We start from the raw sequence: 16,531 nt of genomic DNA on the forward strand, positions 1-16,531 counted from the left end.
GATTTTTTCAAGTGTGTTCTTGTAATGTTCTGTGCAGACATCTTTCCGTCGACATTTGTGGAATGGGAGCCTTTAGAGGCCCTTTCTGGAACCTTTGAGGCGCACCACTTTGAAATCGGCAAGCTACTATATACTGGTTGTTCAACATCAGAGCTTTTAGAGCGCTCAGTTTTCTTCTTTCATGCAGAGTATATTGTACCCACGTCAAGAGATGGTTCTGGGACTCTACGGAGGCTCCCTACACCAAGTCTCATGGACCATGATTGGCCAAAGCCCGACAATACTTTGGTTGCACTAACCAGACGTCGGATTGAGATTGATGTGTGCAATGCAATGAAGTGCACCTATGGGTCACATCGTGCGACTCTCACGTTCTTCATGCCTTTACATTTGTTTGTGTTTTTGTTCAAGGAGGCTGATGTTCACCGGACTCCTACAATGTGGATTGCAAAGGGAGGCACAGTAATGAGTGCCTTTTTGCCACCTTCGTGGGATTTGAAGGTTATTCAACATCAGGGTGACAAGATAAAGTGCATGGTGGTGTCGGAGAAGATGGTCGTTCGGTACCAGCTTAGAAAGCAACAACTCTCTATTATCTTTCCTTACAGACGTTGGAAGCTGACTGGAGGCGAATGGCAAGCACTCGATTCGGACATCAACGATGCAGAACAGCTTGATGTACATGTTAGCACGCAAGCTGATGTGTGGGATATCGTAGTAAATGCTGATTGGAATATGGCGAACCTAAGGGAGTACTTAGGCCTTAGGTTTGCACTGAAAGGTGACTTTTCATTTGTGATTGATAACACACCTCTACGTAAGAGGAAAGAGGCATCTTACTTTTGTAAAAGCATTCCCTTCCCCAGATGTATCCATATCAAGCAAGCTATGTAACAGATTTTGAGAGATTAATTCAAAACAATTTTGGCTACTCGCAATTTGCGTTCAATTTTGTGCACTTTTAAGTTTTGTCGCGTGTTTTTATTTTTTTGGAGGTTTTAAGTGAGTTTTTAAACATAAAAAAAATTTTAAAGACCTCTTTATAAGTCACTTTTGGCCACTTTGAGTTCATCTCCTCACTCTCGGCATCTTTGCGGTCCCCTCGCCTTCTTCGCTACTCAAGCATGGCCACCCCCGCCCAAGCTCTCCTATCTCAATTGCACAAGCTTGACCTCGGTCACTTGATCGAGAAGCTTGCACCCATCTTTCAGACATCTATTGACATGGAAGGCACCGCCGAACTCCATAATGACGTGTTTGGGGCGTTCACTAGCTACATGGACACATACATGGCTGAATATTGTGTCAAACTTTGAAGACGAGGAGGGAACTTGGGTGCCTGTGGATCTTATCAAGCATACCTACAAAGCGGACAAAAATTTCAGGTTTAGGCTTGCAAGATTCCTCAAAGGCCTTAGTAGCGCATATCTAAGGGAGGAGGAAGAAGATAACCTCGTAGGTCTTGGAATGGGCAACATTGGCACAAGTTTTTTGAGGTGGGACATGACTCTTGCCCTCCTGATCTTAGAGGGAACAGAGAAAAGCAAGGGAAAGAGGAAGGCCACTCCTCCAAAGAAAGCCACACCTTATCTCTTGATCAAGGAAGCTGACCCAAAGGAAGAGATTGTCACCCCAGTGCAAGAAGCATCTCTTGCACTTGTGACTCTGGCGGAAGAGCCGCAAGCTGAGGCTGTGAAACGGGACATCGAAGGGGACGATGTCATGGATGAAGTTCCAGAGCTCGAAGTGCGAACTCTACACCCCATCATAGTAGAAGGTGTAGAGTTCTTATTTTTGGATGACATCGCCCATGTCCTTGGGCTACACCAGGATGAAACTCTCTCAGTCATTGCTATGTACGCGGGCATGCGAGACACACAACAGCCGTCCAAAGATGATGACATCCACATTGACTTCAGTTCCGCAGATGTCACAAAGGTGCTTGCGCTCCCGAAAAATCATGTCTCAATAGAGTCCCTTGTGGCAGAGACTCTTGTACAAATATCCCAGTGCAAGGATTTCTACGAGAGTGTGCCAGAAACTAGCTTTGCCCCTCACAAGCCGCTTGCCATTTCGGATTCTGTCAGCCTCGGGAGCATCAATATTAGTGATGCAGACCTTGCGGATCATGATGATGCCACTGAGGTAGTACACCCAATTTCTTCCCTTCTTAATTTGTAATTTTTTGAAGTCAACTCATTCTTCTATCTACTTTGTAGACCGCAAGAGAAATGGACTGGTTCGCAAGCCGAAAGGGTGGAGCACGAAAGGAGGTGGAGGGGAAAGATGCTGCGCTATGGTACTACATCCCGAGCTTCAATGCCGAGATGCTTCGCGTAATTCACAACGACTTTTCAAATGATGCGCAAGCTGAATTTTTGAAGTGCAGAGCCCTAAGCGCCATCCTGTCTGAAGCCCCTATAGCCCAAAATGCCCATAAATGTATTCTTGTAAATAGAGAAGCAGCTATCTATAGCTTTGGTGATAAAGGTGCAGGGTCTTTCCTAGGATTTTGTGGCCTTAGCCTTGGACAAGGCATCACTGATGCCAAAGAGATAGCCGAACGCATTGGTGACAAACCATCAGTAAAGACTCTCACCCACGAGGCTTTCACCAAGCTCATCAAGCGAGTTGGCTAGATCCAATGTAATCATTTGCCTTCTGTGAAAATCAAACAATTAATGACATCAAGATGTTTTTCGAGCTGATTTTAAGTTTTATCTTCTTGATGTGTTTATATGTTGTTGTCGTGTCCTGTCATGATGTTTCAATCAATTTTTGTGAACGCTCGTCTGTGAAAATCAAACAATTAATGACATCAAGATGTTTTTCGAGCTGATTTTACGTTTTATCTTCTTGATGTGTTTATATGTTGTTGTCGTGTCCTGTTATGATGTTTCAATCAATTTTTGCGAACGCTCGTCTGCCACCGCCCGTCCGACTTTGGCTCGACTCGACGGGCCAATTTCTCCCGCGTATGGCCCCAGAAGGGTATATCAGCTGTGCGGGGTGCGCCGGGGCCGAGGGGGGGGCCGGTGGTCGCTCCGTGGAGCCTGTGTGCCACGGAGCGACTTTTGGCTGTTTGACCAGGTCAAACAGCCAAAAGTCGCTCCGTGGCACACAGGCTCCACGGAGCGACCACCGGCCCCCCCCCTCGGCCCCGGCGCACCCCGCACAGCTGATATACCCTTCTGGGGCCATACGCGGGAGAAATTGGCCCGTCGAGTCGAGCCAAAGTCGGACGGGCGGTGGCAGACGAGCGTTCACATGAGGTCGAATGTACATAGCGACAACAATTACATGCAAAAGACTACAATTACCTTGACAAGACAACAATCACTTGCAATAGAAAATAACTTTTTTGAAAATAAACATGGTTTTTCATTAATCAAATTGAGATTACAAAACACGGTTTGTTGCATTACAAGGCTTCCCCTATCTAGTGAAAGAGAGCTTCCTCTCCACGGATACGCCTAGCTAGATGAAGATCAGATGGCTTCAAAGTGACACGTTTTGCATGCACCATGCACAAAACCGCGTCTTGGAAAAGCGAAACCAAAATATCCTCGGCACCTTGTTGCAGAGCGCCTAGTGCCGCCGCTTGCACACGATTGACATCCCGGCGCTGGTCGTGGATAATCTCTTTGACGAGACGCCCAAAAGGTGCCTTTGGAATAATTGGTGTGCAGGTCTTTTGATATTTGCGAATTTCTCTAAGGGCAACTGTCCCTGGTCTCCACCTTTGCTTCTTCTGCGTTGTTGGGGGCGGTGGTGCTTGCGCGTGGCGAGTCCAAGCTGGCGTGTCATTTTTAAACTTCTGTCGCTGCTCTTGGAAGTTATCAGAAGGGAGTTTTGTGCGTTTAGGAATGGTTTTCCCCTTCTTAGCCTTTGCAGGTGTTGGAGTTTTCTTTGTCTTTGCAGATGGAGTCTTCGGAGCTGCTCGCTGCTCTGCCTCCTTCCTTACTCGCTCCTCTTCATCTTTCCTGTCTTTTTCCTCACGAAGCCTCCGTGTGTTTGCTGCCCTGGCTTCTCGTTCAAGCTTCTGTCTCTTATTTTCTACTTCCTCAGCTGAGAGTTTTCTCTTTCCTTTACCAAGTGCACGAGCCAAGACTCTGTCTAGCATTGCATTGACAATCCTATTGCTCGGCAGGTGCTCCCTTTCTACTGTGTCTTCATTTCTCCTCTTTGTATATTCTGCTCGAAGACTTTGTATGGCCGCTTCCAAAATTGTGTCATCTTCGTATCCGGCCATTCGCAGGTCAGCAACAAATCCGTGAGCTTTTCTGTTAAGCCAATCCTCCTCCGCAGCAAAGAATGCTAATCTTCTCTTGTTGCTTGCGGTGGCCTGAGCTTCTTCTACAGCCTTCTTATCTGCCTCCGCCTTCCTAACTGCCTCGTCTTCTTCCTCCTTCTTGGCAGCCTCATCCTCCTGTGCTTTCTTTGCTGCCTCGTCCTCTTGAGTTCTGACCGTCTCTTCGGCTTCTTTTCTTGCTCTCTCAGCTGCCTCCATGTCCTCTGCTTCTTTGTGTAATCTCTTCGCTTCTTGGGCTTCTTGGGCCTCTTGGGCCTCTCGCTCAAGCCTCACACGCTCAGCTTCCAGATCCACTTGGGCTTGTGGGTAAATGTTTGGGATTGCAGTTCTATGTGCCACCGGTAAGGGCCCAAGGTCTTTGAAAATGTCATCCTGCGTATTGGAGGGAGGATCATTTGGGGGCTCCATGTGCGTGAGATATTACTGCACGAGCGAGAGAGAGAGAGAGAGCGCGCGCGAGAGAGTCAAGGGGAGAGGAAGAGAGAGAGCTCACAAGTCAAGACTTTTAAAAATGACTATAAAACTCATTGATATTTATAGGAGGCCAAAATTACAAAAAAGTCAATTTACAAAATGAACGCGCCAAAAAGTGGCGAACAAGAATTATTGGGTGGGTAACCACACACGGCCATTTCTTAGTCGACCACTGTGCCATTGCCTCGCTCTTTCACGTGCCATTGACGCATTGCACCCTTCTCTTTCGCCTTGCACCTAACACCTTCATGATTTTGCGCCTCAAAGACAAATTTTCAGCTCGCTTTTGGGCCTTTCTCCCAGTAAGTGCACGGTAAAACCAATTGAACATTTCCTGAAACGCATTGCTGCGAACCTTGCCACCACCATGACCCGTGTTCTTAAAATAGGCCGCCTTGGCTTGGTAATGTGATCGTTCCATGCCTTGGTTGCTCCAGAGTGCAAGAGACCCATATTCATCTAGAAAGAAGGAACTGTGCGCATAGAGAATATGCATGTAGTGTGTTATATGAGTTTCCCCCCAAGCATCGATCATTTCTTCTGTGAATCTGTCAATCGAAGTCTTGAATGTAGCTATCTCTGCTTCATCAAGATACGGGCGCTCAAGAAGCCTCATCATCTCATCACAAGCTTCCCACACATGTGCACGCTTCAATCCTAGTGTCGCCTCATTGCCTCGATAGGTTGTTACATCACAAATCTGCTTCCATAATTCAAAATGTGTATGGCTTTGAGCCTCACCATAGTTTGAGAGCAGGTGTCTTGCTTTTGCACCACCCATACATATCTTATTAGGGTTATCTTGGGTACTTGATGGGTTTTTGCGATCCTTAGAGAGGGTGACAGCACCTGCGTGAAGCCCCACGGATGATAAAACAACTTCAAGCTCTTGGATGCCATGTTCTCGCCGTGACTCTGGCTCCATGTTCCAAGCATAATTGATGTGGAGCATCAACAATTTGTCCAAAATTCTAAGTCTTGCGTGCAAGGTACACACATGTACTCGCGACAGTGGAATTGAAAGAATAGGGTTCCAAGTAGCATCCTCCTCTGCGCGAGATGGTGCCTTGCTTTGATTGCAGCTCATAATTCCATTGAGCCAGACGTGCATACCCTTCCCTTTTTGTAATTGATTTGAGCCCTTTGCACTTGCCTGCTTACGACCTTTCACCTTGGTTGCTTGTTTGGCCTTCCCCACTGCGACACTTGGCATCCTTGGATGACAACAAAAGATGCATGGAAACAAAGTGTTAGCACCGCTTTTAGTTCCCAACATGCATTTGAGGGTCTTGAGATCACCACCAAGGTGCCACTCTATTTCAAAGTGACCAGTGCCAGGCACATGCAAGACTTCACCATTTGATTGCCTGTGTATCACTCCTTGAATACCTGTACGGGTGAAGTACCACCTCAGACTGTCATGGTCCTCGTGCGGAAGGGTCCATGCCGCCTGCCACCATATGTTCTTCTCAGACTGCACTCCAAAGTAATCTTGCTTGCGTCGCTTTGTGTGCAAGTTATTCTCCGCATCACCTGTTTCATCTTCGCCGTCTAAGCTCTTTCGCTTCAATGCCCTGCTCATGAGTGTCAGACTTGTACGTTCCACCCTTTGGCCCTTTACAACCTGACATTCATCCAATTTGAGGACAAATATAGCCTTTCCATCCGTCTCCTCTAATGTCATATCATAAAACTGAATCATAGCTCGTTGAAGCGCCTCCACCTCGACGTAAACATTGTTAAACTTGTTGTAAGCAAAATCTTTTGAATTTGACATTGGCATGCTACCATCCACCCATCTGTAGCCGCCTAGCAAGTCGGCAATATTGTTGTTTGCTGACTTCCTTGCCATAACTATACTGTATGGTGTTGGAAGTATAGATCGTGTCATTCCTTTGCCTCGTAGACGTGCTGTGATGCAAGTATACAAAGCCCTGTATCCCTTACCACTGATACCTGCTGTGTCGCACACAGTGAGCATGTCAATGGGACTGACAATCTGCTCGAATTCCTTGAGAAAATACTTTTGAATCCTGTCACGCAACGCACCATTTACTGGATTGGTTATCATATTGATTACTTTCTGCTCTGGAATAATGTGCTCAAGGATAGACTCCTCAGTATTGGAACAACCTAATATTGCTTTAGCACATTCCCTGGACATCACATAGTTCAGAGTCAATGACATAACTATATGAAAAAGGAATGTAATGCTAGTTTTGAAGCTGTGATTACCTTGTTTGACGCACACGTCGCTTGCGAGCCCCCCCATCTTTGGAAAGAAGACTCAGAGGCTTGCGCTTTCGCTGCCTTGCATTATATCCCACGGGGAGGTGAGTGAAATGATCGACACGTCGGCGAAGGTTCCGAGTTGAGTTTCGAAGACGGAGATAGTTCTCTATAGCTCGATCCCTCCTTTCCACACCTTTATCAAGCTTCATCTTCTGCTCTGCATCCTCCTTCTCTAGATCCTTGACTCGAGCCAGCATATGTTCTTTTGTGGCCATGAAAGTTGACGCACATTCTTCCTTTTCTGCCTTGCATAATTTTAGAAGCTTCCTGAGGTGATTTTGATTTGAGAGTTCCTGCAAGTACAAAGAATAGAGCCTCTGACAGTACCCTAAGAAACCATTATAACCATCACCCAAGAAGCGTACGACCTGCGTGATATTACGAAAAGGGGGAGGTGCACCAGTCTGTGGATCAAGGGGATAAATGCTTCCATCAGTCCAAAGATCAATGGCTTTTGCACCTTGAAGTCGTAGCACCTCAGCAGGAATACATCCCTTCGTTCGATTACTTCGCATTGTGGCATACTCCTCGTCTAAGTCCACATGCAAGCGAAACTTTGATTGCTTGTTGGTGATGTCCCGTAGAGCCATTGTACCTAGCAAATGGAGATGGAGATGTAGATGGATACAGAGATGGAAATGTGGATGGTGATGGAGATGGAGATGTAGATGGATACAGAGATGGAAATGTGGATGGTGATGGAGATGATGGAGATGGAGGATGGAGGTGGAGGATGGAAATGTGGATGGTGATGGAGGAGATGAAGATGGAGATGGTGATGGAGATGGAGGTGGAGGAGATGCAGATGGATATAGAGAAATGGAGGCCTTGAGGAGATAGATATGGAGAGCTTGCTAGTGATGGAGATGGAGAGCTTCAGCTTGCAAGGATGTGTAGATCTGTACCTTCACAGGAGGGGATGGTGAGCTCTTCCATGAGAGCTGGTGGAGAGGATGATAGATATGGAGAGCTTGCTAGTGATGGAGATGGAGAGCTTCAGCTTGCAAGGATGTGTAGATCTGTACCTTCACAAGAGGGGATGGTGAGCTCTTCCATGAGAGCTGGTGGAGAGCATGATGGAGTAGGAGGTCCAGATCTGCAGGCCATGGCTCCTAGAGAGAGAAAAAGAAGCCCTTACCCAAGTAAAACACCCTAAACGTGTTTTAGAGAGAGAGTGTAGAGAGAGAGTGGGATCTGCAGCACCTCCAAAAAGGGAGGGAACAAAGTGACGAAAATTTTCAAACATTCTTTGTGAAAGGTACTTCACTACAAGACAAAAAGGCATTTAGGTCCATATTCCTTCCCAAGGACAGAAGATCTAATGATTAGATTACCTTTAGGCCTATTTTCTTTTTTGTAGAAAAGGAAAAATGCATTTTCAGGCCTAGGCCACTAGCTTGGCCAAAGCTTGATTAGCATTTTAAGCATTTCACTAAGTGTCCAAATAAAAGGGCCCAAGAAGACCCCAAACAAGTCCTAATGGTTGAACTTATGCTTAGAGGGAAAAGCTAGTCGATGGTTCATCACATTGATGCCGGTGATTACGACCAACTTCAAAACCTTGAAATCAGCCTGTATACATGGCTTTTCCAGACAAGGTGATCGATGGAGTGTAGTAACAGAACTCTATTCAATTGAGCGCCAACCAAATGAATCCATTAAAGGCTTTATCCTTTGGATAAAACTCTTGGACTCACGTTGTGAGTCATGGAAAAAATTAAATGATGTTCAATTGAGGAGATGTTTCATGATGGGCTTGAAGAATAACGGCTTACACAACTTAATCATTATATCCAATCCAGAAACATTCGATCAATGTTGTAAGTAAAGAAGCAATACATTTAGATGACAACATGCTAGAAGGTGATCATGCTACAAGGTGTTCCTCATCTAAACCTTAATGTTGGTGAACTGCGTACTCATGCAGCATTGGAGAACATTTGCACCAAAGCCTCACCATCAATAACTTCTAGGTACATCTCTGGATGGGAGGCCATAGTCGGCGAAGCCTAGTCAATGGTACAACCCATCACCTGGAATTTTCCTTTAAATTATAAACCTCTCCAAATGATGCCACAATCTTCACAACTCAATGATTTTCAATCCCTAGTGAAGATATTTATATTAGCCTCGCAAGTCGACGTAGTTCTTTCAATCCTCACCAACAAGTGGCTACTTCAACAGACAGTAGTTCAATAAGAGTCTATATGACTCAATTCTTGTACTTCATGAAAATCTGCTTCTAAGAGTACTTAATTATGCATAAAAACATAAAAAGCACATGGGCAGAAGAAGACAGGATCAGGTCCTACTCAACAACATTTGACAAGAATCCTGCCACACAAAGGGACATCATCACAAGCCAATTACTTCAAATGATGAAAGTCGCTTCAATGAATCAAATGAGGAATTGAGAATCACCATCTCATTTTGATGATTAAGTCTGTTCCACCATTTGACCAACTGAGGCCAAGCTCTTTGTGATAGAAGGCACGTACAATACATCTGACATAGATTTTGTTTGACCATTGTGCATGACCAATGGTACACTTCCAACATGTGTAATGGCATGCTGGGTATCATCACATGTTTCCACATAGCCTTTTACATCCATAGGCTTCGTATGCTCAAACCATTCACCATGACATGTTATATGGTTTGATGCTCCAGAATCCATATACCAAGTATCATCATTCTCAGCATTTGTCATCATTGATCCAACAACATGCTTCATGGCACACAAATGATTTGCAGTGCCATCATTGCTATGGCTTTGAGAAGGATCTCCACTTCAAGATTGTCTCTTTATCCTTCTCTCTCAATACTTTAATTCTTGGCTCCCTCTCACATAGAGATCTCTCACATAGAATGCTTCTCTCCTCTCACTCTCTTGTGTACCCAAGATGAAGATGAGGAAATGCTTCTCTCCTCTCACTCTCTTGTGTACCCAAGATGAAGATGAGGAAATGCTCTTCCCTCTCTTAATATTATGCATGCCACTTACACAAGCATAGCAAAACAAGTACATCACTAAGAAATGCTCACAAAGATGATGCTCACTCTAAGAGGTTAAGAATGTTGGCCTTCTTGGTGCTTCAAAGTGCCACTCTAAGAAATAAGAATCAAAACTCAAATGCAACAAATTTAAGCCTCACATAACTCTCTCACCAATTTGCCACTTAATGATATGAGAATTGGTTGTGAACAAATCACTCATATGAACCCACATACTTCTCACATAGAGAAATCTACCAAGAAGGGAGGCGCTGATACCATGTTAGAAAATAGATGGGATTGCAATACTAATGATGTTAATCACCTAGATTGAGGAATAGCTTAAGCATAAACAATCCCATACTTGAGCATACACAATGCTAATGACCTAGAGTGAAATAGATGCACTAAGAATGTAAATGATTAAGTAATAAACATCATAAATGGAAATGATAAATGATTAAAAAACATGATTAACACAATGAAATAGAGAGAAGCCTTTTGCCCACAAAGTAACCACCAAGTATAGTACCAAAAAATGGTGTTTAGCACAAAGCTATATCATAGTCTCCTCTCTTGCACACAAATGAATGTAGAGAACACACTTATATAGATCTTCAAGAAGGAGGCACCTAGAATCCTAAATCACCTCCATCTCCCCTAGATTATCTCACCTAACTCACCTAAAAGTGACTCCTGATTAGGGGAAGTACTCACCATGCCTACCTAGAGAGTAACCATGGTAATTGGCGAGTTTGTATCCTTAGGAACTCTATTCCTAAGGCGCACATAGTTTTATCACTAAGGTTTAATGTTAGTGGATGCTAGATCAGTAAAATCTTAACACTCTCCACCCTAGCTACATCAATGAAATGAGAGCAAGAAACCATATCTTGCATTGGAAAAGGGGTACCATTAGGAAACCATTAAAGGACATAAGCTTTATACATATGCATAAAGCTTTATGCATAACCTTAATACATATGCTTACGTTTTATGCCTAAGCTTAATATATATGCATAACCTTTATATATATGTCTTTATGCAATAAATATTTATGCTTAATACATATACATATGTCTTTAAAGAGCTCTTTAATAGATATTCATAAACTTTATCCTTAAGTACAATGCATAAGGGCTCAAGAGCGTAAAGCTCTTATTCCTTGAGCTCTTATGCATTAATATCTTAAAGCACAATGCATAAGAGCTTATATATTGAGCTCTTATGCATTATCCTTTATGCATAAGGCTTGAAACTCTTAAGCACAATGCATAAGAGCTCAAGAGCTTCTTATGCATAAGAGCTTGAAGCTCTTAAGCACAATGCATAAAAGCATTGCAATATTTTGCATTGTGCTTAAGCATTTCAAGCTCTTATGAATAAGATCTTAAGCACAACGCATAAGAGGCTCTTATGCATGAGAGCTTAAAGCTCTTATGCATTATGCCTAAACCTTACTTCTTATTACCTAGACATTAAAGGTTAACGGTTATGCATAAAGGCTTTAAGAATAGGCTTATGTATGGAGCCTTTATACATAAGCATATGCGTAAATACTAAGCATTAGGCTTATACATAGCTTTATTTATGCATACAAGAGAGCATATGTATGCTTTATGCTTGCATACATAGAGTATATGCACACATAGATCATACATAGGGTCTATGTATGCATAAATAGAGCTTTCAAGCTCTATTGATCTATAGAAAAAGCATATCTATGCTCTATGCTTGCATAATAGAGCATGCATTCTACATAAAATATAGATATAGAGCATAAATATAGACTAAAAGTATACAAAAGAAAATAAAGGACCCCCTCGTACCACCATAGGGTGTCAATAATGTATGAAATAAAAAAAGGCAAAGTCCACCTTAGTGAGCGCAAAGCTTGGTGCATGAACTCTTGTGCCACAGGATCCAAGCCAAGCACCTCGATGTAAATATGCTTGCATGGGACATATGTCAAATTTTCTCTCTCTGTTTTCTAGAATCCTTTACATGAGAACCTAGGGAACTCAACGATTGTCACTAAAAAGTTTAATCCCAAGGCCCTTGACACTTATGTGCTAACACAAAACATATGAGACTCATTACAAACTGCAGGTGCTTCTCTAATGACATGCGCATCTAATGTTCTCCCTTTTTGAATATTGTATGAAAGTCCTTCGTCAGTTTCTCCACTTGACAATCTTTCCATCCTTTAATTTGGATCAAAAGGATGAAGGAACTTTCCTCGTATTGTTGGTGGTACCCTGCAAAGGAGACACACCGCGGAGAGTAATCGCCCTTACTATCCCCATCATGTGGCAATGATTTCTTAATAACAACCCTTACTATCCCCATCATAGAAAAGGGTGAAGGTTGAGGAGATACTTATGCCTCTCATCATGTAGAGAGCTCAGAGGAGGATGAGACTTAGTCGTCGTAAGTCATTATCAGAGTCACTCCGAGACAGAGATGACCTTGTGCTGATGGCGATATATAGCCACTCTTCTCATCGTAAGTGACTCGACGATGAGCTTGTGCGGATAGGGATATATGGCCACTGGCCTATTAATACAACCATCGTCTACTGTGCATACGTCGAGCACCTCCCATACTTGACAACATCCATTTCCTACTACATACGTCGAGCACCTCCCATAGTTGACAATAACCATCGCTCTCTCCCGCCCCAATAGTAGCACCTTCCCCATCTTCTTTATGGGAAGGAAGAAAAGGAGGGAGGGACGATATGTGGATGTTCTTTATGGGAAGGAAGGAAGGGAGGGAGGGGCGATACGTGGTTGGAGGAGGACAACGCCTCAGTTAACTCTAATTAGACAAATCAAACCTACTCTAATTACCTGATGTGATTTCGTTGGTGGGCTTCGGACTTAGACGAAATCAACACGCTCTCCATCTCTCTCTCTCTTTCTTTGCGTGCGCTGCACACAACTGCGTATCGTTGGCATTCTTGGCCAGACACCTGGCAGCTCCAGCAACATTCTCGGCCAGAGGCTCCCCACCTCCTCCCGTGTGTCCCCCGTTGTTCCACAAGAGCATTTACTTCGACTTGGAGGACATTGGTAACACTAGTGGTGCATGGCATCTTTACGGCTCTGCCCATACAACGATTTCGAGAGCAAGTTCTTTGAGACATTTGGCGGTGGCTTCACTAAGCATGGGCTTTTGCTCAAATTCTTGTTTCTGGGACTCTTGCCTTTCTCAGCTCTTCTGACTCTGGCGATATCTTGCACGTGCATCCTCTCCATCGATAAGCAGCCCCATCCCCATTCCTCATATTTTTTACATCTGTTCAAGCAAATTCCCCACTCCCTCGCCTTTATATTGTATAGTTCGGGACCCTAGATAGCCATCCCTCCCTCACGGTGCTCAAGGCCGGGTGTGATCATCTTCACCCATTGCTTTTTGTTTTCTATGTATGCCTAGGTTATCTCGCTACATCTTTCTCCCAGGAGGTTGTGCCAAAGAGTTGTGATCTTTTAGTAGGAGGTTGTGCCAAAGAGTTGTGATCTTTTAATAGTTGGGTTGTCTTGGTGGATGCTTTACTTGGAGGTAGCACCAAACGAATTGTCCCTCAGGAATGAGTTCATGCCTCGGAGTTGTCTTGTCAGATGCTTTGCCTAGGGGACAAGCTTGCAAGAGGAACAAGTATATCTACTTCTCTCATCATTCACTGGGATGGTGAATGGAGTAGTGGGGGCGGGTGGCCTATAGATGGTTAGCCAGGTCCTCTACCATCTCTCCAAGCTCTCTGACTTCATTGGTCCCACTGTAAATCGCTCGATGAGACCAATCTTATGATACCCTGAATCAATTTTGACCCGGAATCAATGCTGAATCAGTGCTCACTGAATCAATTTTGACCGAATTAATTCTGACTAAATCAGTGCTCGTGTTGACTGAATCAATTATGACTGAATCAGTGCTCATTGAATCAATTCTCACTGAATCAGAATCAATTCTAACAAAATCAGTGTTGACTGAATCAAAATCAATTTTGACTGAATCACAATCAATTCTGATTGAATCAATTATGACTCAATCCAACAAATTCACCTATAGTTCATTCAAAGGTTCGAACAGAGATGTGAAGCCTTTGGAAACCCCAACTGCCCCACTAAGGTACATGCGTTGAACTTATGCTTAGAGGGAAAAGCTAGTCGATGGTTCATCACATTGATGCCGGTGATTACGACCAACTTCAAAACCTTGAAATCAGCCTGTATACATGGCTTTTGCAGACAAGGTGATCGATGGAGTGTAGTAACAGAACTCTATTCAATTGAGCGCCAACCAAATGAATCCATTAAAGGCTTTATCCTTTGGATAAAACTCTTGGACTCACGTTGTGAGTCATGGAAAAAATTAAACGATGTTCAATTGAGGAGATGTTTCATGATGGGCTTGAAGAATAACGGCTTACACAACTTAATCATTATATCCAATCCAGAAACATTCGATCAATGTTGTAAGTAAAGAAGCAATACATTTAGATGACAACATGCTAGAAGGTGATCATGCTACAAGGTGTTCCTCATCTAAACCAAGTGAAGCAATGGCAAAAGAAAGATCGATCTCGGAATTGACATTCTCATAATTTTATGCAGCCTTGCTTAAAACATCACATCAGACATCTATAAGAGAGGATTAAAACCTTCAAAACCAGACATCCTTAATGCCTATAAAAGTGACGAGCAAAATGCCTTGTATCAAATGCAATCACTACGACCATCCCAATCCTCATTGTGTATACAAGGCACATGTCCTTCTATACTGCATATATTGTAAAACCTTTGACCATGATATTAAAAAGTGTCCAACTTCATCCACAAAGGACTCAAAACCTCCATCTCCCGTACACCAAACCGAAACACTCAAGAAGCAGTTAATCGGACACTTCAGTGTTTCTATTGTCGTGGATCTCACAAGGTGGCAGACTGCACAGTTTGGAATACTTCCATGCCCATCTTGACACCTTACGAACCAATGTGTGAACGATGTGGCATTGATCACATGTTCCAAGATTGCCCAAGACAGGTTTCTTCAATGTAACTTGTCCCACAAAGTACAACTCTTAACATCTTAAGTGTACAAAATGGGCAATTGTCCCACGGGGCCCTTGAATTTGCTTATACGCTTTTTTTTTTCCAGAAAAAAGATCCTTCTATTAGTTAATGAGAGAACGCCATAAGGCTACAAAGCTCACCTCGCAAGGAGGGATAAAAACACAGTGAACTCCTGAGCTCCACCCCCATGGCTGGCCGCTCTCTGGGGGGGGCTACCTAGTAGTACATGTGGGAGGTGAGAAAAGCCAAACTGGAGGCCTGTAGTGCCAAGTGACATCCTCGCCCCTCGCGGTGAGGAAAGGGCCAGGCTGCCAAGTGCGGAGGAAAGCCTTGCGGCGCCCTCTCATGCGATCCGAGTCGCCCTGAGTTTCCCCAAGGTGATGTCCACCCAGAGGGCCTGTATGACCTCCGCCGGTGGAGTCGCCTGGCGGTCAATGGCCTCCCTGCATCGGGCTCTCCAAATGTGCCAAGCCGTCATGCTGCTGATCAACTCCCATCTGTGCCCGACCCCCTCCTGAGGGGCTGCCGAAGAGAAGTCTGGCGTCGGAACCACTGCCATCACCCTGTCAGAGACCTGGATGGTCGCACTGCCAGGGACGTCCTCATATCCAAGGGCTGGGCCACTGTCCGTGGCCCAAGCCACCGCACCCCACGTCACCAGCATCTCACCTGGTGAGCCTGCAAAAACCATCCTGAGAGCGCGCTACCAGACCTGCTGTGCCTGTGGGCAATCCCATAAGCAGTGCCGCTACGACTCCTATGCACGCTTACACGCTTTACAAGCCAAGGTACGACAAACAGTCAAAAAGAACATAAAAGACAATGCCTCAACATGGGTAGAAGAGCATGTTTTCAAACAGAACCCAAAAGAGAAAACAAAACCTTCTAAACCCAAGAAAAACAAAAGACGACAAATTGTCGAAACCAAGGTCGAATTAAAAGACAGGGAAAAGGAGCCTGCAGAGGACAAAGACCCAAAAGGGGACATAAACACGAAAGAGAAAAAAGCTATACATGATGCAGAAGCATCTACCTCAAAGACCACCACGCAAAACAGAACACCCATACATGCGACACAAGACACAAAAACCAAAAGAAAATTCGATCTCGTCACATGGGTAAAAATAATGAAAAATTAACAAACTAAAGAAAGTCAGAGAATGAAACAAGTTTTAGTGCATCACTAAGTGAGGATGAAACAAGTTCTTACTCTTCGCTCAATGCACCACATAGACCAAGCAAGAAAATAGAACCCACCCAACCACCCCAAATGGATAATAATGATGCAAAAAGCAAGCTCAAGAGAGCATGCTTAGCTTGGTTGAATGTCTTACAGGGTCACCGGTTGTGATTGAGCCTCATAATGCCAAACCTAAAATAG

The sequence above is a fragment of the Cibotium barometz genome, unplaced genomic scaffold (assembly GCF_041138505.1).
Source record: "Cibotium barometz isolate CiBa-2024 unplaced genomic scaffold, ASM4113850v1 ctg419, whole genome shotgun sequence".
NCBI lineage: Eukaryota > Viridiplantae > Streptophyta > Polypodiopsida > Cyatheales > Cibotiaceae > Cibotium > Cibotium barometz.